General features: G+C 34.9%; 1 protein-coding gene across 4 annotated transcripts in view; it reads right to left on the bottom strand.

Annotated features, from left to right (window-relative positions):
• Positions 1 to 24,199, bottom strand: part of LOC105498558 (fucosyltransferase 9) — a 195,769-nt gene that overhangs the window by 64,700 nt on the left and 106,870 nt on the right. The window lies entirely within an intron of this gene.

Below are 24,199 nucleotides of genomic sequence, written 5' to 3' on the forward strand. Positions count from 1 at the left end.
GCTGCAAACAAATACCATCATTCGTTCAACTAATTGGAAAAAAAATCACTAAGGAAGAAAGAGGATCTTAGAAACTAACTTTTCCCAAAAGCAGGAGTCACAGATGATATAATAAACAAGTTTGCATTACTCTACGTGTATGTGTGTGTGCAGCTGAAGGCTCCATGTTGAGAAAACATATCCAGGACAAAGTACTGAACAACAGCAGGGTAAACAGGAGAGCCAGTTTGGAGAGGAAGAGCACAGGGATTAAGGGGGACAGTTCACTATTTTATCTGGGAAGACTCATCTCTTCACTTGCTGAATTGGGGATTTCTAAGTACACAACCAGGGTTACCTATTTCCAAGTGGTAAAAATTAAATGCAGTTGGGTGGTGTGGAATAAGCAAGGGCAATCTGCTTAAATTATTTAAATGGGCATTTCTCTATCCTCTGTTATATGACTCCCTCCTAGCAACCTTTTTCAGGATAGTACATTCCCACTTACCTTTGACAAAAATACAGTGACTCGGCCATCTTATCTAAAATTTCAATCCACCCAATGATTTTATATTTTTATATTTTAAAAATAATCTGAATGGACAAATACTGGTAGTAAACAGTTCCAAATGACCCTGTGCTTAACACACATGTATTGAGGATGCGGTATTTCTGATAATTAGGGGTTGAGATATGGGGAAAGAGTATATTAAAAATGAGGAGAAGGAAAGGACAAAAGGGAGGGGATGGGAGGAAAGGATAGAGAGAGATAAAGAAGGAGGAGGAGATGAAAGATAGAAAGGATGGAAGGAAAAAAGGAAAGAAGGAATGAATGAAGGAAGGAACCTTATTTAACTATTAGTTTCTATCTTATGGGTCCTTATCATCCTCACTCTCTAGCCATACTGAAAGACAGTTTTCTAAGCACACTAAGGTGGTTCCTGTTTCATTCCATTCATTGCCTCTGCTCATATTCCTCCCTATCTGAAATGCCACATTCTAGGAAACAGTTTCTAAACCTCTAGAATTTTCCTGACCACCACTGTGTTTGATGCCTACAGCGCTGTTTCTTTCTTAGTGATTGAAATGCTTTTGACAAATATTAGTTTGTATGAGTACTTGCCTTCCTTGGGCCAGAAACCACTCAAGGCAAGGAGTTATACCTTTATGCTCTGGGTCTTTTAGGACCTGGCACAGTGCCTGGCATAATGAATGACATAATGAAAGACTCAATGAATGCTTATGGAATGAATGTCTGTGAAGGAATCCCCAGCTTCTCAATATTTTTTTCCTCCTACTGCATAGAAGAAATAACATCACACATAGCATTTATGTGTGATTCATGAGTCACACAGGAATAGCATTCATGTGTGATTCAGGCTGCTGATTCCTTATATTATTTATCCTTATCACAAAACTTACAAGGCCAATGGTATTAGTATCAGCATTTTCCAGGTAGAGAGCTAAAATATAGAGAGGTTAAGTAACTCGTCCAAGGTCATACAACCACATGAATACAGATAATTTGATCTGAAAGAGATAGTAGGTAAGAACACATTCTTTTTTTTTTTTTTAATTATTATTATACTTTAAGTTCTAGGGTACATAATTCTTTAGAGTTAAAATTCTCTTGGCTTCATTTCTAGCCATGACATTGATGAGTTATGCACTAAGCAAAAAACTCCCGTCTTAGTCCTTTTGGACTGTGTAACAAACACCATAAACTGAGTGTCTTATAAACAACAAAAATTTATGTCTCATCATTTTGGAAGCAGGGAAGTCCAAGATCAAGGTGCCAACAGATTAGGTATCTGGTGAGGGCCATCTTCTCACTGTGTCGTCACATGGCAGAAAGGGGCGAGTCAGCTCTTTAGGGCTTCTTTTATAAAGACTCTAATACCAGTAACAAGGGCTTCTCCCTCCTGACCTAATCTCCTCTTCTACCTAATTCTATAGCATTGGTGATTAGGTTTTCAACATAGGAATTTTGGGAGGGCCACAAACATTCAGACCACAGCAACCCTAAAGTTCACTAAGATTTTATTTCTCTTTATTTCTGAAATGTAGACAAAATATTTACCTCATCAAAACCACAGGCTTTTTATGAAGATAACATGATATAATCTATGTAAAAATAGTTTTTAAAATTATATGTTGTTATGAATTTATTTTATAATTATAATAAAATCTTGATTATCCTATGTATATTCTCCCCTATAACTATGCCCTTTCTTGGGTTAAAAAAATAAGAAACCAATTAGTTCAAGATGGATTAGAGACTTAAATGTTAGACCTAATACCATAAAAATCCTAGAAGAAAACCTAGGTAATACCATTCAGGATATAGGCATAGGCAAGGACTTCATGTCTAAAACACCAAAAGCAACGGCAACAAAAGCCAAAATTGACAAATGGGATCTAATTAAACTAAAGAGCTTCTGCACAACAAAAGAAACTACCATCAGAGTGAACAGGCAACCTACAGAATGGGAGAAAACTTTTGCAATCTACTCATCTGACAAAGGGCTAATATCCAGAACCTACAAAGAACTCAAACAACTTTACAAGAAAAAAATCAAACAACCCCATCAAAAAGTGGGCAAAGGATATGAACAGACACTTCTTAAAAGAAGACATGCATATGGCCAACAGACAAATGAAAAAATGCTCGTCATCACTGGCCATCAGAGAAATGCAAATCAAAACCACAATGAGATACCATCTCACACCAGTTAGAATGGCAATCATAAAAAGTTAGGAAACAACAGGTGCGGGAGAGGATGTGGAGAAATAGGAACACTTTTACACTGTTGGTGGTATTGTAAACTAGTTCAACCATTGTGGAAAACAGTATGGAGATTCCTCAAGGATCTAAAACTAGAAATACTATATGACCCAGCCATCCCATTACTGGGTATATACCCAAAGGAATATAAATCATGCTGCTATAAAGACACATGCACATGTATGTTTATTGCGGCACTATTCACAATAGCAAAGACTTGGAATCAACCCAAATGTCCATCAGTGACAGACTGGATTAAGAAAATGTGGCACATATACACCATGGAATACTATGCAGCCATAAAAAAGGATGAGTTTGTATCCTTTGTAGGGACATGGATGCAGCTGGAAACTATCATTCTCAGCAAACTATCGCAAGAACAGAAAACCAAACACTGCATGTTCTCACTCATAGGTGGGAACTGAACAATGAGATCACTTGGACTCAGGAAGGGGAACATCACACACTGGGGCCTATTTTGGGGAGGGGAGACGGGGGAGGGGGAGGGATAGCATTGGGAGTTATACCTGATGTAAATGACGAGTTGATGGGTGCTGACGAGTTGATGGGTGCAGCACGACAACATGGCACAAGTATACATATGTAACAAACCTGCACGTTATGCACATGTACCCTAGAACTTAAAGTATAATAATTAAAAAAAAAAGAGAGAGAGAGAAAAAATAAGAAACCTATATTAGCATAAAATACAGTGTCAAAAAGTGTTTGTATGTAAATACTATTCTGTATGCATAGTACATGTATTTTAAAAATATTTTTGAGCATGCATAAACAAAATAATATATCATGATCCTTCTATTAGCTATGTCTTTCTGAAAATTTTGTTAACAACCTGTAATGCTGACCTCATAGCATACCTGCATACAGAAAAAAATGAACTTCTCAGGTGGAGGTAGGACATACACAGAAGAGAGTGAAGAGACAGCCTCTGATGTAGGATTAGATTCACTTAGTTGTGTTATCTTAGTTAATGATGAACCTTTGAACAGCACTTCATCGAAGTCTGTCCCGATTCTGATCATTTTCTTCTTTTATAGATCTTCTGGTATTTGGCCTCTTGTTCACTTTTGGCAAGATGCACCAGCTTTGTCTCTCCAGGTTACTACCTTAGATCTGACATTGACATAGCCCAGACCTCTGCTGGCCAGGACCCGTATTCATAACTGGATTGTGCTTCATTTGTTTTCTATTTACAGCCAGAAGGAATAAAATTGAGTATTTCTCAAGATATGAGATTAATCTTATCTTTTAGTATCACTTATCACTTGTTAATATAAGAAGCAGCTGTACTGATGAACTTCAGGACCTAGAAATTTGCCTTAGGACTAGAAAATGTAAATGGGATTGATTTTCTTTGCCATATTTCTATATCCTGTTCAATCTCTGAAATTATTAGGTTTTAAAAGAATTGTACAGTTTCTTAGCAATATTCACAAGCAAAGAATCCCAGTGTGTAAGCTGTTGGTCTTACTACTGACACTGCCATTAAAATATATTTTCACCAATATACATATATTTTATAGGTGTGTTTGGACTAAGTAATCACTTCAGAGGGCTGGGATGTAAAATTGAGACGGGATAAAATTAAAATTGGAAGATGAGTATACAGCAGTCAAGAAGAGAGAAATTATAAACTGTAGTCAAGAAAAGTAGCCAAGCCATAGTTAGGAAAATCTCAAAGGCAACAGCCAGAATCTGGAGAAGTAGTAGCGTGCCAGTGGGTAAGTCCTAGCAAAGACTTGCTTATCACTGTCACATTCCCAGATCTCCCACAATCCCTGGATTCTCAGCTTGCAACATAATTCTTGAGTTCTCTTTAAAATTTTGAAGGGAGTTAATTCATTATGTTTCCTATTCCCACTGTTCTAGTTCATTACACAAAGTGCAAGCCTCTGTGAATATCTGCCCTCTCCTTTCTGTTCAGCCTTATACTGCTATGCTGCTCTGCCTTCCTCCCTTTTGACCTAAACCCCAGCTTCTCTGATGCCCCTGGAACCTTCCACTTTCTTGCTTTAATTTCCTCATTCTCCCTTGAGGCTTTTTATTCTCCTGCATCCCTCCTGATTCAGAGTCTTTTTTACAGGACTTACCAGAGCAGTTTGTATGCTAATAGAAAGATACAGAGAAGACTGCAATAGGAAACATTTCTGAAACTTATTTGTTCATGGAACGCTTTATCTTTATTCATAGAATAGTCAATAAAAATCTCTAATTACTAGTAGTATTCCAAACTTTGGAAAAATGATACAAAAGCCTATATATTCTGTCTAGATTTTACCATTAAGATTAATATTGTAAAAGTATAAAAACAGTAATAAAAATACATTTCAGAAGAAACTTATCATTAAAGGATAGTTTCCATATTGTGTTATAGATAACTTGTCACGAACATAATGCCTTTGAGATAATTTCAAAAATCTCATTAATTTTAATCAAAGAAATGAAAACAATTGCATGTCTGGCTATATTAGCAAAAATTGAATATTCTATCAAAACTCCTCTTTACAAACCAGAAACTGAAGTGTTTGTTTTAATTATTACCTAGTTCTAAGGTCAATATAACATAAAACAAATATTTATCATTCAAATGTAACTACATTTCTATGAAGATTTTAGGAATGTAATGCATGACATACTTCAGATATTTGAACGTTATGATTGAAGAATATGAGTATTCTCAGTGATGAGAGTAGATCATAATCTCAGCATGTCATGGGGGGGTTGCAGTAGGAGGTAACTGAGGTAATTGAATCATAAGGATGGGTTTTCCTGTGCTGTTCTTGTGACAGCAAATAAGTCTCATGAGATCTGATGGTTTTATAAAGGGCAGTTCCCTTGCATACGTTCTTTTGCCTGCTGCCATGTAAGATGTGCCTTTGCTCTTCCTTCACCTTCTGCCATGTTTGTAAGGCCTCCTCAGCCATGTGGAAATATAAGTTGATTAAACCTCTTTTTCTTTATAATTACCCAGTCTCAGGTATTTCTTCATAGCGGTATGAAAATGGACTAATACAGTGAATTGGTACTGGTTAGTGAGGTGCTGCTATAAAGATACCTGAAAATGTGGAAGCGACTTTGGAACTGGGTAACAGGAAGAGGTTGGAATACTTTGGAGGTCCCAGAAGAAGACAGGAAGGTGTTAGAAAATTTGTAACGTCCTGTAGACTTGGAAGGCTCGGAAGACAGTAAGATGTGGGAAAGTTTGAGACTTCCTAGAAACTTAAATGACTTTGACCAAAATTCTGAATAGTGATATGGACAACAAAGTCCAGGCTGAGGTGGTCTCAGATGGAGATGAGGAACTTGCTGGGAACTGGAATAAAGGTCACTCTTGCTATGCAAAGATACTGGTGGTATTTTGCCCCTGCCCTAAGGATCTGTAAAACTTTGAACTTAAGAGAGATAATTTAGGGTATCTGGAGGAGGAAATTTCTAGGTGGCAAAACATGCAAGAGGAAGTAGAGCATAAAAGTTTCAAAAATTTGCAGCCTGATAATGTGATAGAAAAGAAAACCCCATTTTGGGGTGAGAAATTCAAGCTAGCTGCATAAATTTGCACAAGTAATGAGAAGCCAAATGTTAATCACTAAGACAATGGACAAAATGTCTTCAGGGCATGTCAGAGACCTTCACAGCAGCCCCTCCCACCACAAGCCTGGAGGCCCCACTCTATGCAGCCTTGGGACATGGTGCCCCCTGTGTCTCAGTGGCTTCAGTGCCAACCATGGTTAAAAGAGGGCACTGTATAGCTCAGGCTATTGCTTCAGAGGGTGCAAGCTCCAAACCTTGGCAGCTTACACATGATGCTGAGCCTGTAGGTGCAAAGAAGTCAATAACTTAAGGTTGGGAACCTCCAACTAGATTTCAGAGGATGTATGGAAATGCCTGGATGTCCAGGCGGAAGTTTGCTGCAGCGGCAGAGCCCTCATGGAGAACTTCCACTAGGATAATGATGAAGAAAAATGTGGAATGTGAACCCCCACAAAGTGTCCCCACTGGGGCACTGCCTAGTGGAGCTGTGAGAAGGAAGCCACCTTCCTACAGACTCCAGAAGAATAGATACACTAACAGCATGCACCACATAGCTGGAAAAGCTGCAGTCACTCAACACCAGAGCATGAAAACATACAGGAGGGGGTCTGTACCCTGCAAAGACACAGGGGCACAGCTTCCCAAGACCATGAGAACCTACCTCTTGCATCAGCATGACCTGGATTTGAGATGTGGGGTCAAAGGAAGTCTTTTGAAGCTTTAAGACTTGACTGCCTTGTTGAATTTCAGAATTGCATGGGGCCTGCAAGCCCTTCATTTTGGACGTTTTCTCCCACTTGGAACAGGTATATTTACACAATGCCTGTACCCCAGTTTTATCTAGGAAGTACCTAGCTTGCTTTCTCCTTATAAATTACCCAGTCTCTGGTATTTCTTCATAGCGGTATGAAAATGGACTAATATACACCCGTTAATGTTAATTTCTATCTGCTGGTCATTTTTTTAAGACATGGAGATTAAATTGAGATTTGCATTATCTGCATTTAAGGCAATCAATAAGTAGTAGATATATTTTTCCAAAAGGGTGATCTCTGCCTTACTAGTGTCAAGCACTTTTTGTTTGAGAGTTTTACCTGAAAGCTCCATACTAAGTGTAAGTAGAAGTTTAAGAGAAACTTCTACTTTAGAAGAAATAACACATGCTGCAGAAAAGATAAGCTTTTGGGATCAAATTCATTTGCAGATACTTAAAAAAATCTGTTGTAGTGACAAGTGACATAAGAGTTAGACAGAAAGGAAATGAAAGGATGCCTTATTAATAAAGCCAATTCAGTCCTGGATGCTGCTGCCCAGCTTCGGAGTTGCTGACAGACTATACAATGATATAATTTCAGACTGTTAATTGTGTCCTCAACCTTGTTGCTAACCATCTGTGCTAAGAGTTTTTGCTCTTTTTTTTTTTGCATGAAGAAGTGCCATTTTTAATTTCACTTTCCCTGCAAAATCCAAGTGTCAAAAAAGAGGAAGGAACGCATAGGTGCTTGTGCTTTTTATTCAAGAATATTCCTGCACATACCCTTTTTTGGAAAACCATACTTTTTCTTTGTCAGAATTCTGATCTATTTTTATAATAAAACAAAGAAAAAAATAGACATGCAAAAAAGAAAGAGTAAAAAATAAAAATCAAGCAAAAATTGCCCTTCACCTTTGCTCAGATCATCCTGACTCATTCATCCAAACACTTTAATTCCTCTTTCCTTGTCTACAAAGTCATTTTCTCCAGAGATATAGAAAACCCAGCTTTGTATTGGAAAACCATTGCTGCCCTATTTTTTAATCAAGAGAGGGCATGAGTAACTCAGAACTAGGGTTTATGCCTTTTAGTAGCTTGTCACTGAAAGAAGCAATATGAAAGTAGGAAAGTATGTACAATGTCCATCAAAATAATAAACAGGGAACTATATAGCAATTCAACAGATGAGCAGTTATGAGCACAAAGAGACAGGTTTGCCTTCTTTTAGTCATAAGTGGGATGCTCCATAGGCCCTCTTAGACTAAACCTTCAGGTATCTCTTAATATGTAACTTTTAAATAAACTTTAAATTTCAGAATAGTTTTAGATGTACAGGAAATTTACAAAGAGAGTAGAGAAAGTTGTTGTATATTCCAAATCCAGTTCCCTCTATTTTTAACTTCTTATATTACTATGGTTCTTTCATCAAAACTAATGAGTCAATATTAATATATTATTATTCACTAAACCTAATATTTTATTCATATTTTCTTTTTTGCTTATTTTCTTAGTTTTTATTTTTCCCTCTGTTTTATGTTGCTAGAAAAAGGAGGTGAAATGTCATTCTCATCACATCATATCAAGTTATTATTGGCTATTAATACACCTTACCATTCTTGATGTTAACTTTTATTACTTTGCTGAGGCAATGTTTATCAGGTTTTTCCACTATAAAGTTCCTCTTTTTCTCCATTTCTATACTGTACTATTTGGGAGGAGATTATTATGTGCAGCTCACAATTATGGACTTCAAATTTATGCTTCTTCTACTTGAGGGTGAAGTATCCACATAAATTGTTGGGAATTCTTCTGTATGACACATCTGTCTTTCTCCCTCATTTATGTATTTAATCATTTATTTATATAACTATGCACTCAGGGATATTCATTCTATACACTGGAGTATAATATAATACTACAATATTTATTTTGTTTATCAAATTACTCCATTATGTGTTACTCAAAATTGGCCACTGGGGACTCTTTTGGTTGGCTCATATTTTTTTCTTTTGCTGGGCTCCCATTCTTTTGCTTTTTTAAACACTTCACTGTTGTGTCTCATGGTTTCCATGCCTTACAGCACCTCACAATATGCCTGGAATTAATAAGTTCTTGATAAATATTTGCTGATAGATCTCAGATAACCATGAATCTAAATTTTTATTTGATATGTATATAGAAGAGAAGAAAAGGTAAATGTCAAAGATTTATAAACTCTGTCTAAAGGTTTCCATTTTCTCATATCCAATTCTATTTGGGGGGATGCAGTCTGCATGCTGTAAATATCAAGTCTGATTCATAAGTCATTAAAAGTTGATATTCATAAGGGATACTAAAAGTTATATCAAATTTGTTATTTGTGAAATTTGAGAATGGCATTTTGTTTGAGAGTAGCCTTGCAATTATTTTTTTTTCTGCTATTGTTTTAAATCCCACAATGCTTCTACCCTCTCAAACACAGAGCTTTACCACACTTACTACTACATTTCTTTGGAATAAAATTTGTTCTCTTCTGTGCACAAAAGCATTGTGATAACATACAAATGCTGTGAAGAAGATATTCCTAAGCATAATGTAAATCTTTCTGTATCTGCTGATCACTTAATGGATACATAGTATTCAAAAGGATTGCCAGTGTTAGGTACATTAAAATGTTTATTATAATGAAAATGTAAAGATAAAATACAATAAACATAAATTATTTCATAACTGCAAGAAGGATGATCTGACCTAAGCATAATGAGTTCATTTCTTAGTAAAATTAAGTCAAAACTTTTAATTGTATCTGTCAATATTTTCAGGAAGCATTCAGAACCTCTTTAGATAGTTTTGAATACTGAGATATTTCTCACTGAATCCAACTTCTGGTGCCCCATCACATATCAACATATCATGCTCAAAGCTAAAAGGTTAAATGATTCTACTCATTCAAGTATTAGGAAGTCAAGACAAATCACTTTCTAATTACTCTTGGTGACATTTTACTCAAATGTATTTCTCAATCATCTAATGCAGTATATGGATGTGATTTTTAAATATGCCCACTGATACCCTATCAATATATTTCTCAGGCAAGTAGGAGATAAAGACAATCTTTAAGGATTGGAAAAAATCAATCTATAAGCCATCAGTTCTTTTACATGACTTCCTTTTGATCTTGTTAAGGAATTCTATTACCTTCATCTCAGAAAAGTCATTTCTTTGGCAATGGGTAATTGATTCAGGCTATATTAGCTATCGAATATATCACTAAGATATGCTGCTTGAGAAAGCCACTTGAAATCACAGAGATGACAGTGTTGGTCTTGGAAAGAAATGTTTGTTTCCCACTTTCTTATTTCAAAAGTACTTTTCCTTTTACTTTACATTTAAAAAAATTGTGGTAAGAACATGTAATAATATCTAACCTTTATCAGATTTTTAAGTGCACAGTGTAGTATTTGTTCACTATTAGCACAATGTTTTACACCAAATATCTAGAACTCATTCATCTTCTGTAACAGAAACTTGACACCCATTGAACAGCAACTCCCCTCCCACTTCCCTCTCCCCCAGTACCTTTTTTTTACTGCAACTGGCAGTTTTGCATTTGCTGTGCATGTCTTTATGCAGTATACTTAGCATCCATGATATTATTATATTCCCAATGCTCATTATTTCCTTTTATGTTGAATCATGGTGAGGAATAATTAAATTGGCTGGCCAACTGGTTACCAGTCTAAAGCAGTTTGAGTATTGGCACTAAGGTGAAAACCTTGCCATTCCCTCCTTAACACCTTTCACTTGGGGCCAATAAGTGGTGCTCATTCAATAAAGTCATTGATAGAGTAATTTTCTTTCCAAGCAACATATTAGTCCTCAACTTAGTAATGAATATTTGTAGCAATACAGCAACCTGCACCTTTTTGAAATGCCATGTAATTTGAATGTGTCATGCAGCTACTTGACAAGATTACATATTAGACAATTCATGGGGGACCAAGGACAAATAAGTTGAAATTGGTCCTGCAAAGTATAATTTAGGTTATTCATCAAAAAATAATTTAAATTAACTGGAAACTAAGTAAGAATAATAAAAAAATTAAAATATTCAAACTATACTACACGAGAGTAGTATAGTGTGGTGGTTATACACATGAGTTTTGGAGTCTGTTGTTCCTGGTTATAATTCCTGCTTTCTGTGGACTTTTGGCAAATTATTCAACTTTATTAATTTTCAGTTTCCCTATTTGGTAAAATGTAGTGAATAATGTATCTCTTTCATCAGATTATTGCAATAATTATTGTAATAATCCCATGGAATGGTGTATATAAAACTTTCAACACTATAATTGTCAAATAGTGTTCAGTAATTGGTGACTACTTTTATGAACTGAAGGAGAAATTTATCATATTGAAATATTTGGAGAAGGATACAGAGAGTTTTATAAAACAACAGAGCATTGTTTGCAATTTCTAAATATCAGATGTTAGATAAATGTTCCTGAATAAGTAATTGGTTAAAAAACTATGGTCCAAACAAAGAATGGAATATTATACTGCTCTTAAAAACAATACTCTTGACTTACATGTCTTCACATAGAAAACATCCATGATATAGTCACAGGACAAAGGAACTTATAAAATTATGTATGGTATGATTTCATTTTGTGAAAAAACTGTTATTAGCTGTATATGTGCACAACAAATGCATTTGAAACATATACATCTAAATAGTAATATTGTTTAATTTATCTTTGGCTATTACCTAAATTTTTATAATGAATATGTATTAATTCTATAATAGAAAACTATTTTATTAACTGTTTTTTCTCTGTTTGTTCAAATATCTTCTTTTTGTTTTCCTCATTTAACTCATTCCAAAACTCATATATCTGAAAACCTTGTTATCATATTGTGTGGGCTTCTATACTTAGGAGTCAAAAAAAGAAGTACTTAAGGATATGTCTTTGAAATCATTAAAAAAATTATGCCTACTTACTTTAACTATTAATATCCTACAGTAAAACATTAAACAAAATGAAACTATCCTCATTCAATAGTTAGAAAACCATAAGACATTACAAATAAATTATACATCTTTGAAGATAAAAAAGCAAAATTTATCATTTACTTGAGAGACTACTAATTTAGCAAGTAATTTTAGCAAAGTATAAACTATACAAACATACAAAACAAAAACACTTTAGGTTAGTCTGTAAATTAACACTTTGTGATGCCTCCGGTAGAGGTGTTCACTGAGTAGTTTATAGTCATTGAAAATTTATTCTATGTTGAGCAGTAATATCAATGTATGAATTACACACCTTAATTTAGTTAACTGCCTGAGGAGACAGACGGTAGTTTCATCCTCATTTTATAGATGAGAATGTGGAGCCTAGCGTGGTTAAATAATTTTGGTCCGGGTTCCTTAACCAACAAGTTGTAGAGCTGAGATCTGAACCCAACGTTTGTTAGCTGAATTATAAGATCTGTCTTATTCAAAAAATAATAACCAATTGATCACTCAGATGTTCACAATGATTTCACTACTGTTTTCCTTTTTTTTTTTTTTTTTTTTGTTTTACTTCATCCCTGTATTCTACTCCTAGCCGCTTTCAGTGATGTAAGTGAAGCACCACAGAAGTGGCTTCTGGTTATGGACAAGTTTCTTAAAAGTTCCACCTCTCTAGAGCTATTTTTTTTTTATTGGCAATGAAAATTAGTTTAGAACAACAGTAAGAAATACATTTTATATTATTACCCGGTACACACACATACAAATGGTCCACACCTTCCCTAAAAGACAAGAATATTATTATTATTATTATTATTTAAAAAGTGCTCTGGGGACTCCAGGGAAAGGCTGGGAGGGGAATTGAGGGTAAAAGACTACACATTGGGTACAGTGTACACTGCTCAGGTGATGGGTGTGCCAAGATCTCATAAATCACCACTAAAGAACATATCCATGTAACCAAACACCACCTGTTCCCCCAAAACCTATTGGAAATAAATAAATAAATAAATAAATGGTATAGATACATCAAGTCCTCTGAAGCGAACAGAATAATATGCTTTTTGTGTATTTGCTTTGAATGTTGCACTAAAAGTCTGCAAACCGTTTTTTGCTTGGGCAATTATACTTCATAAAGGTTTTCAGAAAGCTTATAGGAACTAATATATGCTCTTTACATTTTAGCACAAATTCCATTACAGTATATCAAAACACATTGTAAAATATTTTCTCGTATAAAAAATGAGTGTGTCTAAATCGCCAAAAACAGAACATAATGAAACATAATACAGATGAGTACCTGTAAATGTCTGGCAAAATGTATGTAGCTTAGTGCTAACAAGTCCACCAAAACTGTCACCCTTTCTCTTTTGGTGTCAGTCCAGGGACAATTTTCAGCTTTTTTGTGAAGAAAAATATTTCTCTATATTATGTACTTACTACAGTCGAATTAACCTTCCTTATCCAAACCCTCATGATTCTGCTGTGGAATGCACGCTTACACACACTAATGACTACCTCTTGGGTGTGCCAAGATCTCATAAATCACCACTAAAGAACATATCCATGTAACCAAACACCACCTGTTCCCCCAAAACCTATTGGAAATAAATAAATAAATAAATAAATGGTACAATACAATATAAATATGGAAAGAGAAGGAAAGAAAAAATAAGCTGAAAATGAGAAAAATCAAGCTACTCTTCAAGGTGTTATTTATACAATGTTAGATAGTTGAATTTTCGTAAATAGTCATTCATAATACATTCTATTTTTTTTTCACCTTTCTTCATGCAGGTGGTTACCATAACATTTATTTTGGAAAATAAGTAATGTATAGCCTATTGTCATGAAAATTTAGAGTAAAAGAGAAATAGGAACTCATGGAAGAAAAAATCATGCTAGCAGTACTTATTTAGAAAGGGCTGCTCCATACAAGCCAGGTACTGGGTTCTGCACATAACAAATACACACCATCCTGTGTCATTCTCAAACCAACAGTGTAGTTGGTAATATTATTAACCCAGTTTTATAAGCAGGGATGACCACAATGGTATACTGATTCCTCAAAAAGGATCAGGAGAAAATGTTAAATTTTGAAGAATTTCTAAAATAATTTGAGTTCAGAAATGGTTGCAGAGTAGCAAGCAACAAGTTTGCACTGTCATGGTAAAGAGAAAAGCAAACCTCCAAGAGTGTCCTCTCACACTGTAAGAGTTTTAGAATGAGTCAGAAGAATAATGATCACTTTTTCTATTGTCATACTAAGTTGGAAAACATGCGTGTGTAGTTCAATTAAAATTGTGTCAAAGAAAACAAATTTTACTGTATTATCTTGAAGGGGGAAAGATAATTACTTTTGTATCCTTTAAAAATAATATGTAAAAACAGCTTGGATATTCATAATTGTAGCAACAATTAAAGTGCTTGAAAGTTTCACTCAGGCTCATGAATTGCAGTCAATCTACAGAATTTCCTTAATGTCCAAGAACAATCTCTCTGCTTTTTAGAGAGATATTTTCCCAAAAGGAAGGGAGTTTAATTTTTCAAGCACTAAGTGGAGACCATGTTATTGTGTTACTGAGACATTCAAGATGATGGTGGAGAGAGAATATTAACTAATGGCATTATTAATGCGACGTTAGCATTCACTCCAGGTTTCGTTTTTACTCCATCTTATTTAATACATGAAGACAGGTTAAGTTTCTTATAATATCTATAAAATTACAGAACAACTATCTCTCATAGCAGAGAAAGTCAAATTTTAATTTATTTTCCTTTTCCTTTTTTAAATTTATTTTTTAAATTAATTTTTCTCATACTGCTTTGTCTCATACTGCTTTTTTACTTGTCAAATTTAAAAAAAAAATACTTTTCAAATATAAAGTTAAAAAAATGGTCTCCCAAAAACCATGCTGAGATTCGTACCCTCTCTCCCACCTCTCAATGCTGTTTTATTGAGGAGGTTCTGATTATTTGTTTCCAACTGATGCTCAATTTACATAAAATTTTGATTCTAGCCAAAGCTAAGCCCTACAAGTGTGGTAAAATTATTTTTTTTGAAATTTAATTTAAAAACTCAAGGCATAAACAGGAAAAATGTTCAAAAATGTCCACTCTTCAGAACACTATCACTAATTGACTGATAATTCATCAAATCTTTTCTGGAAACATTTACTTACTTCAGTTATACTACCTATATTTGCCCGACTTATAAGAAGTATAAAAGTAATAGAAGAATTTATTTTTATTATTAAAATGTAAGTAATTTAAGTGTATATAAAATAAATAATACCAAATTTTACTATCAAATACCAAGTTAATACTAATTGCCACTCTTTCAACCCATTCTCTTCCCCAAGAGGTAATCACTTTTGTTTCAGTGTGTCCTATATCCTTTTAGAACTTTTTCAAAACTTTATACACATTTGCATATATTTAGATATAATTATACATATATATGATTTTTAAGAGATAATTGAGACTCTTCCATTTTTTTTATTCTGAGACTTGCTTTTTATAGTGAATAGTTTGAGGCTGTTTTATTTTTTATTTTTATTTTTTGAGACAGGGTCTCACTCTGTCACCCAAGTTGGAGTGCGGTAGCACAATTGCAACTTACTTCAGCCTCAAACTTTCTGGGATCAGGTGACCTCCTCCCACCTCTGCTTCCCAGATAGCTGGGACCACAGGCACATGCCACCATGCCTGGCTATTTGTATTTTTTGTGGAGATGTTTCACCATGTTGCGCAGGCTGATCTTGAACTCCTGGGCTCGAGAGGTCCTTCCTACTTAGCCTTTCAAAGTGCTGGGATTACAGGTGTAAGACACTGTGCCTGGCCCTTCAGTTTGATATTTTAATCTGTCTTTATATACTCACCAAATTATTTTCAATGGTTGCTTAGCACTGACTGGTAAGAATATATTATTATATATTTTAGTTTTCTCCTATTGATGGGCATTTTGATTGTTTTTAATACTTTGCATTCTAAATTTGCAATAAACATTTTGGTGAAGGCTTCTTAGTGGTGAATACGAGTGGTTTTGATGAATAAATCACCACAGGTAGAATTACTGGGTCAAACAATATATGTTTTCAAAATTTTTGTAAGTATCACCAGTATGCCATCCAAACAGGCCCAACTTGCTTGACCTGGAATCAAATTTTCCACACACTTAATAATGATGAATGTTATGAACTAATTAATACAGTGCAAATGAAAAAATTCCCCATTAGACCACAAAATTGGGTTTGTCAGTTCATTAATTGGTAAGGTTGGACATTATTGTCTTTATTGGGATCATTTTTATTTCCTTTGTGAAAATGACTATTCGTACTTTATTTGTGTCTTTTATTATGTCATTTTGCATAATTAATTTGTGAACAGTCTTTACATATTACAAAATTGAACCTTTGTTTAATTTTGGGGGGAACATTTTCTCTCAGGTTTTTAAATTTAAAGACAAAATTAATTTTGTTTATAGTATCTTTTGTTGTTATACCGAAGTTTTGATAATCAGGTAGTTGAATCAATTACTTTAAAAAGTTTATTGCTTGTTAAATTTGGCTTTAAAAGCTCTTTACAATTTTCTTTTTTAAAAGAGTAGTTTCAAAAATTGACAAATGGAATCTAATTAAAATAAAGAGCTTCTACACAGCAAAAGAAACTATCAGCAAAGTAAACAGATAAAATCTGCAGAATAGGAGAAAAAGACACATGCACACGTATGTTCATTGCGGCACTATTCACAATAGCTAAGACTTGGAATCAACCCAAATGTCCATCAGTGACAGACTGGATTAAGAAAATGTGGCACATATACATCATGGAACACTATGCAGCCATAAAAAAGGATGAGTTCCTGTCCTTTGTAGGGACATGGATGCAGCTGGAAGCCATCATTCTCAGCAAACTATCACAAGAACAGAAAACCAAACACCACATGTTCTCACTCATAGGTGGGAATTGAACAATGAGATCACTTGGACACAGGAAGGGGAACATCACACACTGGGGCCTGTTGTTGGGGGGGTGGGGAGAGAGGAGGGATAGGATTAGGAGATATATCTAACGTAAATGACAAGTTAATGGGTGCAGCATGCCAACATGGCACATGTATACATATGTAACAAACCTGCATGTTGTGCACATGTACCCTAGAACTTAAAGTATAAAAAAAAAAAAAAGTATGCATCTGATAAAGGTCTAATATCCCAAATCTCTAAGAACTTAAATCAACAGGCAAAAAATAAACAACCCCTTTAAAAGTGGGCAAAGGACATGAACGTAGACTTTTCAAAAGAAGATATACACATGGCCAATAAGCATTTGAAAAAAATGCTCAACATCACATTAGAGAAATGCAAATTAAAACTGCCATGAGATATCATCTCATACCAATCAGAATGGCTGCTATTAAAAAGTCAAAAATAACAGAGGCTCACAAGGTTGAGGAGAAATTGCTGATGGGAATGTAAATTAGTTCAGCCATTATTGAAAGCAGTTTGGGGATCTCTCAAAAAAGTTAAAATTACCATTAGGGCCAGCAATCCCATTATTGGATATATAACTAAAGAAAGATAAATCATTCTACCATGAAGGCACATGAGCACGTATGTTCACTGCAGCACTATTCACAATAGCAAAGACACAGAATAAGCCTAAAAGCCCATCAATGATAGACTGGATAAAGAAAATGTGATACATATGCACCATGGAATACTATGCAGTCATAAAAAAGAATGAGCGTATGTCCTTTGCAGCCACATGGATGGAACTGAAAGCCATTGTCCTAAGAAACTAATGCAAGAACAAGAAAATAAGTATCATATATTCTCACTTATAAGTGGGACCTAAACATTGAGTACACATGTACACAAAGAAGGGAACAACAGCCAGCCACTGGGGCCTACTTGAGGGTGAAAGGTAGGAGGAGGGTGAGGATTGAAAAACTACCTTTTGGATACTATGCTTATTACCTAGGTAAAGAAATAATCTGTCCATCAAACCCCTGAGACATGCAATTTACCTATCTAACAAACCTGTACATGTACACCTGAACCTCAAGTAAACGTTTAAAAAAAAGTAGTTTTTAGCAAAAGAGATTATTAATCCTCAGACCAATAATAACCTGAAACCTCTCCTAATAACAGTTTTTCATGAATTATTTTGGTTGATAAGCTTTGATACTTAGATTGAAATTTTCTACTCAATTATTTAATATTATTACAGATGGTTCATTTCCATTTTAATCATCACTTTATATTTCTCATTCACCGCCTGGCCATGCTATAATCTCCACAGGAAAGTTAAAGCATACAGAAATGATATTGCGTCTACCTCCATTGAACTTATTTAGGTGAAAGAAGTACATTTATAATAGTAAATAACATGAATTAAAGTGTAGTTTGAATTTACAAACCTGTGTATATAAAGACCAACTCAGTCTCTTAGTCTGAAGCAAAGGCAGAGAATCCTTTGCTTTAAAATGCACTGAAGCCTAACAACTCATTGCATGTAACTGATAATTTGCAATATGTCCTGGATCTACAGAATAGCATAACTATGATATAAATACTTTTCCACTTTGTTGAGTGAGTGCTTTGAAGACCTAAGAACTTTAGGGAAGCAAAGAATGACATCTTGTTGGAGGTGGGGCCTGAAGGGAGGTGTTTTGGTCATGGGGGCAGATCTCTCATGAACAGTTTGGTGCCTTCCTGGCAGTAATGTGTGACTTCTTGCTCTAGAGCTGGTTGTTTAAAACAGCCCGGCACCTCTTCTTGCTTGCTCCCTCTCTTGCCACGTGACACACTGGCTCCCCTTGCCTTCCTCCATGAGTAAAAGCTTCCTGAGACCTCACTAGAAGCTGAGAAGATACTGGGGCCATGGTTCTTGTACAGCCTGCCATACCATAAATTTCTTTTCTTCATCAATTACCCTATCTCAGGTATTCCTTTATAGCAATGTAAAACGACTAATGAAACATCCAGAGGCTGTGGACGAGTTTTAACCTGTGCCAATATGAGAGAGGCTTAAGCACTATTGAAGGCAGAAGATGAGGGAGGCACATCAACCCTGAAGACAGCACAAAGAGGGAGGAAAAACAGGAAATGAGGTCAATCTTCACTCGCTGAAAAGCTTAAATATTGTGTGCATGTGTTTTTAATTGCCTAGAGCACTTGGTGGAGAACCTGACAGTAAAATTACAAAAGAGAAGCATGAATTAATGACATAGAAAAGAAAGCAGCTATAATGAAAATAAATGAAGTTGCAATCTAGCTCTATAATGCCTTTAGGAGAGTTAACAGGAGCCTTTGAAAATGAGCTGGGTAGTAACGGAGCATGGTTCAAGTAGTGGTCAAGGAGCATTTTTAATGAAAGGTACTGAATGCATTTGATCATTCACTGTTGCAGGGGGCTCTGAGGGTGCAGGTGGAGGTTCAGAAGACTTCAATTCTAGCCCTGTTCCCTCCCACCTATGTATCCTTGACCCAACTCCTTCATCTTTCTAAGCTGTAGCTCCTTCACATAAACATTATAAATAATATTAGTCCCTGTTAGATAATTATAAAGACTGAGCTTACATGTATTAAGTGCCAGCACAGTGACTTACACATAAACAACACCAGATTTAAAAATGCTAACAGGCCGGGCGCGGTGGCTCAAGCCTGTAATCCCAGCACTTTGGGAGGCCGAGGCGGGCGGATCACGAGGTCAGGAGATCGAGACCATCCTGGCTAACACAATGAAACCCCGTCTCCACTAAAAATACAAAAAAATTAGCCGGGCGTGGTGGCGGCGCCTGTAGTCCCAGCTACTCGGGAGGCTGAGGCAGGAGAATGGCAGGAACCCGGGAGGCGGAGCTTGCAGTGAGCCGAGATCGCGCCACTGCACTCCAGCCTGGGCAACAGAGCGAGACTCTGCCTCAAAAAAAAAAATAAAAAATAAAAAAAAATAAAAAAAAATAAAAAATAAAAAATAAAAATGCTAACAGTTATTGCTATTATAATAATTAAAAACTTTTGTAATCAATATCACATTTCAATTTGCCATTGTCACAATGTAATTAAGGTAGAGAAGGAATTATGATTATCCCTAAATGAACGAGATGAGATAAACTGACTTGCCTCATAAGACGACAAAGACATTGAGCTTCTGACACTAGGCCTCATGGATCTTCTGGTTGTGCAATTTGGAAGAACAGTTAACATAGTAAGAGACAATAAGAAATAAACACAAGATTTAACAATTATGTAGCTCCTCCTGGGTAGAAAGAGTATGCTATTTATATGTTTTCTCTACATGATTTCTTTACATCATCATTACCATCCCATGTACTAGAATTCCTATTTTACAGATAAAGGAGGTGAGATCCCTATAGCTTAAATTACCCATGTAAGATTACATCAGCCAGCAAACGGTAAAAATAGGAGTCTCTTGTTATTCTGTCTGAACCTAGAATGCAAGCTCTTTTCATGAGGTCAGGCTGAAATGAGTCATCTGTTGATGGTGCTGGAATAGGTTGTAGGACAGTAAGACAGAATGCAAGATAGAGACATCATTTGGAATGAGTTAACCAGGACTTATGTCACTAACACATTTCTCAAAAATAAAAAAATTATATATCTTTTTGGAAAGTTTAGCCAAAAGAAGAGAAAAGAAGAGTTATTTTTTGCATGGTGAAAGAATGGGGGTGGAAGTATAATGAGAGAAGCCAATATTTCAGAAACTGAATGTCATTTAAAAAAAGAAAAGGAGGTGTTCAAAATTGTTGACTATGGAGGAGAGCAAAATTCAGGAGGATGAGAGTCAGAAAAAAATTTAGAAGTGGCAGGGTCAGCCTTCTGGAAGGAGACTGGAAGGCATTCTAGAATGGAATATAAGCAAGTAAGAACACAATTTATATTAAAGCAAGAGAAAATGCAAAATAAATAAATAAATAAATAAAAAATAAAGATTACCAAGTAATCTATGTAAGTATGAATTTAGAGAAAAGCAGCCTTAAGAACTAAAAAGTTTAATAAAAAGACATTTGTGATCCCACAAAATGTATAATATATGATTTCTTGACAATAAAATAAGAAATAAGTTTTCTTTAACAATTTAACTAACTTACATAAAATGTGCTTACCTTTCCATCCTAGTTCTATTCCTCTTTTCAATGAGTACTACCTTTCCACATCTGTTTCATTGTTGGATACTGATATAATACTTCTCAAGCAGAAGAAGATTACATTAAAAACAAATTTCTACTTATTTCCCCCTCTTCCTCATGAAAGGCCCTTGGCATTTTCCATCATTTCCTCTGTGACTTTTTTCACATAAGTTATTTCAACTATAGCTTGAGAATAAAATGTCCCCACACTCCTAGGAAATGATTGATATTTTTCTGTAGCTATGGTAGCAAGTAGTCACCAGAAGTGGTTTTAAAACCGCTGAATCAGTGACAGCTCCAGAAACTATCAGAACTGATTTTCCACAAAGTTGAAGAATTAATGACTCTGCATCTCAGTGAACATGCATTTGCAAGTCAACCAACTAGTTATAACCCTAACTTCCTAAAGTCAGTTAATCCGAAAAATATTCACTTCAAAGAACACACTTCTGGAAGTTGATTTATCAAAGGAATTCTCACCTGAAAACCATATTTCTACAAATGACATAAACACACTTATGTCTCTGGAAGTCAACCAGTAACTGAACTACACTCTTCCTCAGAGCCCTCTATAATATTAGCAGTCTTCTCTGCTCTGAGAGACTGTGCCTGACAATTGTATTTTGTTCTTTTTAAAGTAAGTGATCACTTCAGCATTGATTTTTTTGTTTGTTTGTTTAAGATATTGACAGCCAGTTTTTAATCTTTTGGCAGCTGAATACTCTGGAAGTTAATAATTCATGCAACAGTCTCAGAAAGAATATATAGTCATATCCTTTGAGTCAACAATTTAATTTCTAGAAATTGGTCCAAACTGACACTATGTAATCCTTATTATGCATTTTTTTGCATTTAATCCTTACAACAGCTCTACAATATAAGCTTGTTTTTGTTTCCATTTTTATTTGATGAAAGCGAAATATTTGACAAATATTTAAATTGAATTGTTATTTATATATACAAAAACTCAAGTACACTCCAATACCCAAGATAAGAAAAGGGTTAGGCAAATAGTCATTAGAAGGGCACAAAAAAACCAACATGTTAAAATGTTTATGACTTGACACTGAGTAGAAAATCAAAACAAAATTATAACTATACCATGTAAAATTATGTGTACCCACGGATTAGAAATAAAAGGAAACATAGGCAAATAATTCTGTGAATTTCTGTGGTAGGTGGATTCTGAGTGGATTGGCCTTTTAAATATTGCTTTAATGTTGTGTAGTAAGAAAAGTAACCTAAAGTATAGTTTCTGCATTTGAGAGTTCCAGCCACCCATCCAAGATTGTATTGGAAATTCCAATGTCCCATAAGATTTCCGAGAATTAAAGGTGTTCTAGAAACTCATGATTATTTAGGGTCTTGAACTTCTACACTAGAGAATTCCCAATTCTATTCATGTGTTATCTACCATAAATGTTCCTTCTTCTCTGATTGCTTTGACCTGGACGTGAAACTGAGTCTCTTTAATTTCCCCTAAAATTTCACACAAGGCACATGTAATGTTAGCAGAAGTTTTAGATGGAGAGCTGTTATATCACAGCAAAGTGCACAAGCTAATATTGAACACAGTCCATCACTTTACTAAAATTCTTTTGGCTACCCAGCACATCTCATCTTCTCCTCCTTGAAGACTTACTGATAAGTTTCCCTCACTTTATCACATAAAGCATCTTCCCATCTTCAGTGTAAGCTCTGAGTATAATGAAGATTTGATCTTGTGCTCTCATAAAATCAAGAGGCATATACTAAGTTTTACCCTTTAGCAACATAGAGATTTATTTTAAGGCAGATTATATTTCAAACATAAAAGTGGATGAATCACTATATTCATTTGGGGGATTTAAACGACATGAATTTAAGGTCACAAATTTTAAATTAGCATCCTACTGTGTTTAGAGTACAAAAGTGACATGAATTAAAAAGGAATGTAACATACAAAGTAAAAGAGAAGATTAATTTTTTAATATGAAGAGATAAAATAAAGATAATTTAAAATAAACTGAAATTAAAATTCAAAAACCTATAGGGTGATAATTGACTTTATAAGGATAGCAAGAAAGCCCACAGGATTTAAATAAGAGTTTAGGGTATTTTTATCTGTCTCTACTTATTCTAACTACTTGGTAACATAAATATTCACTCCACAGTGTTTTTCCTAGGGTGGCTAATTCACTGGGAAGTTTTTTTTTTTTTTTTTTTTTTTGGCTCTTTGTAGAGTAGCTATAGGGAAATGATAGTCTCTAAAAATAAAATTTAAGAACAATTTGAAAATAATAAATTCAGATTTTCTTGACATCTTTGTTGACTAATTCTTTCCCCAAAGCATGTAATTTGAAGCATTGACTTAGAACTGCTTATATCTGCATATTGAAAGTAAGGATATATCTTTATAAGGGATAAGAAAAGAATTTAAAGTAGTCACTATTATAGGCAGTCTTCCATAGACATTGATTTTGACCCTACTATCAAGGCGAAAGTAAATTAATGTTAATTTTTTAGTTACCAAAATAAAACAGTATGCTCTCCTGGGTTCAGAGGGTAAAAATACTGTATCCTCAATTTTCTCTGAAATTATTGGAGTTCCACAGGATTCCATATTACCAAGTATGTTCCTTAGTTCCTAGAAACAAGTAAGGATAAAATACTGTCCATGGTATGGAAGGTATTGGACGGTATGTGTGAGAACAATCCAACTATTTGTCCATCTATTTGTCCTACTCCATCCATCCATGCATCCATCTATACTCCATCTACTTCTCCTTGTGGAGGAGACAGATTTGAGATACCACCAAGACTCATTTTATGTTGCATATAGAATGGTCATCACAAACCGTGGAACTCTGGAGCATCTCCTATATGTGATTTCTCCCAGGCTACTCCAATTACTCCTAAAATTAGCTGAAAAAAAAATGTGCTTAATGTTATTTTGTTTAGATGTCAATACCGCAAATATTTTAAGTACCTGTTATT

The sequence above is a fragment of the Macaca nemestrina genome, chromosome 5 (genome assembly GCF_043159975.1).
Source record: "Macaca nemestrina isolate mMacNem1 chromosome 5, mMacNem.hap1, whole genome shotgun sequence".
Classification (NCBI taxonomy): Eukaryota; Metazoa; Chordata; class Mammalia; order Primates; family Cercopithecidae; genus Macaca; species Macaca nemestrina.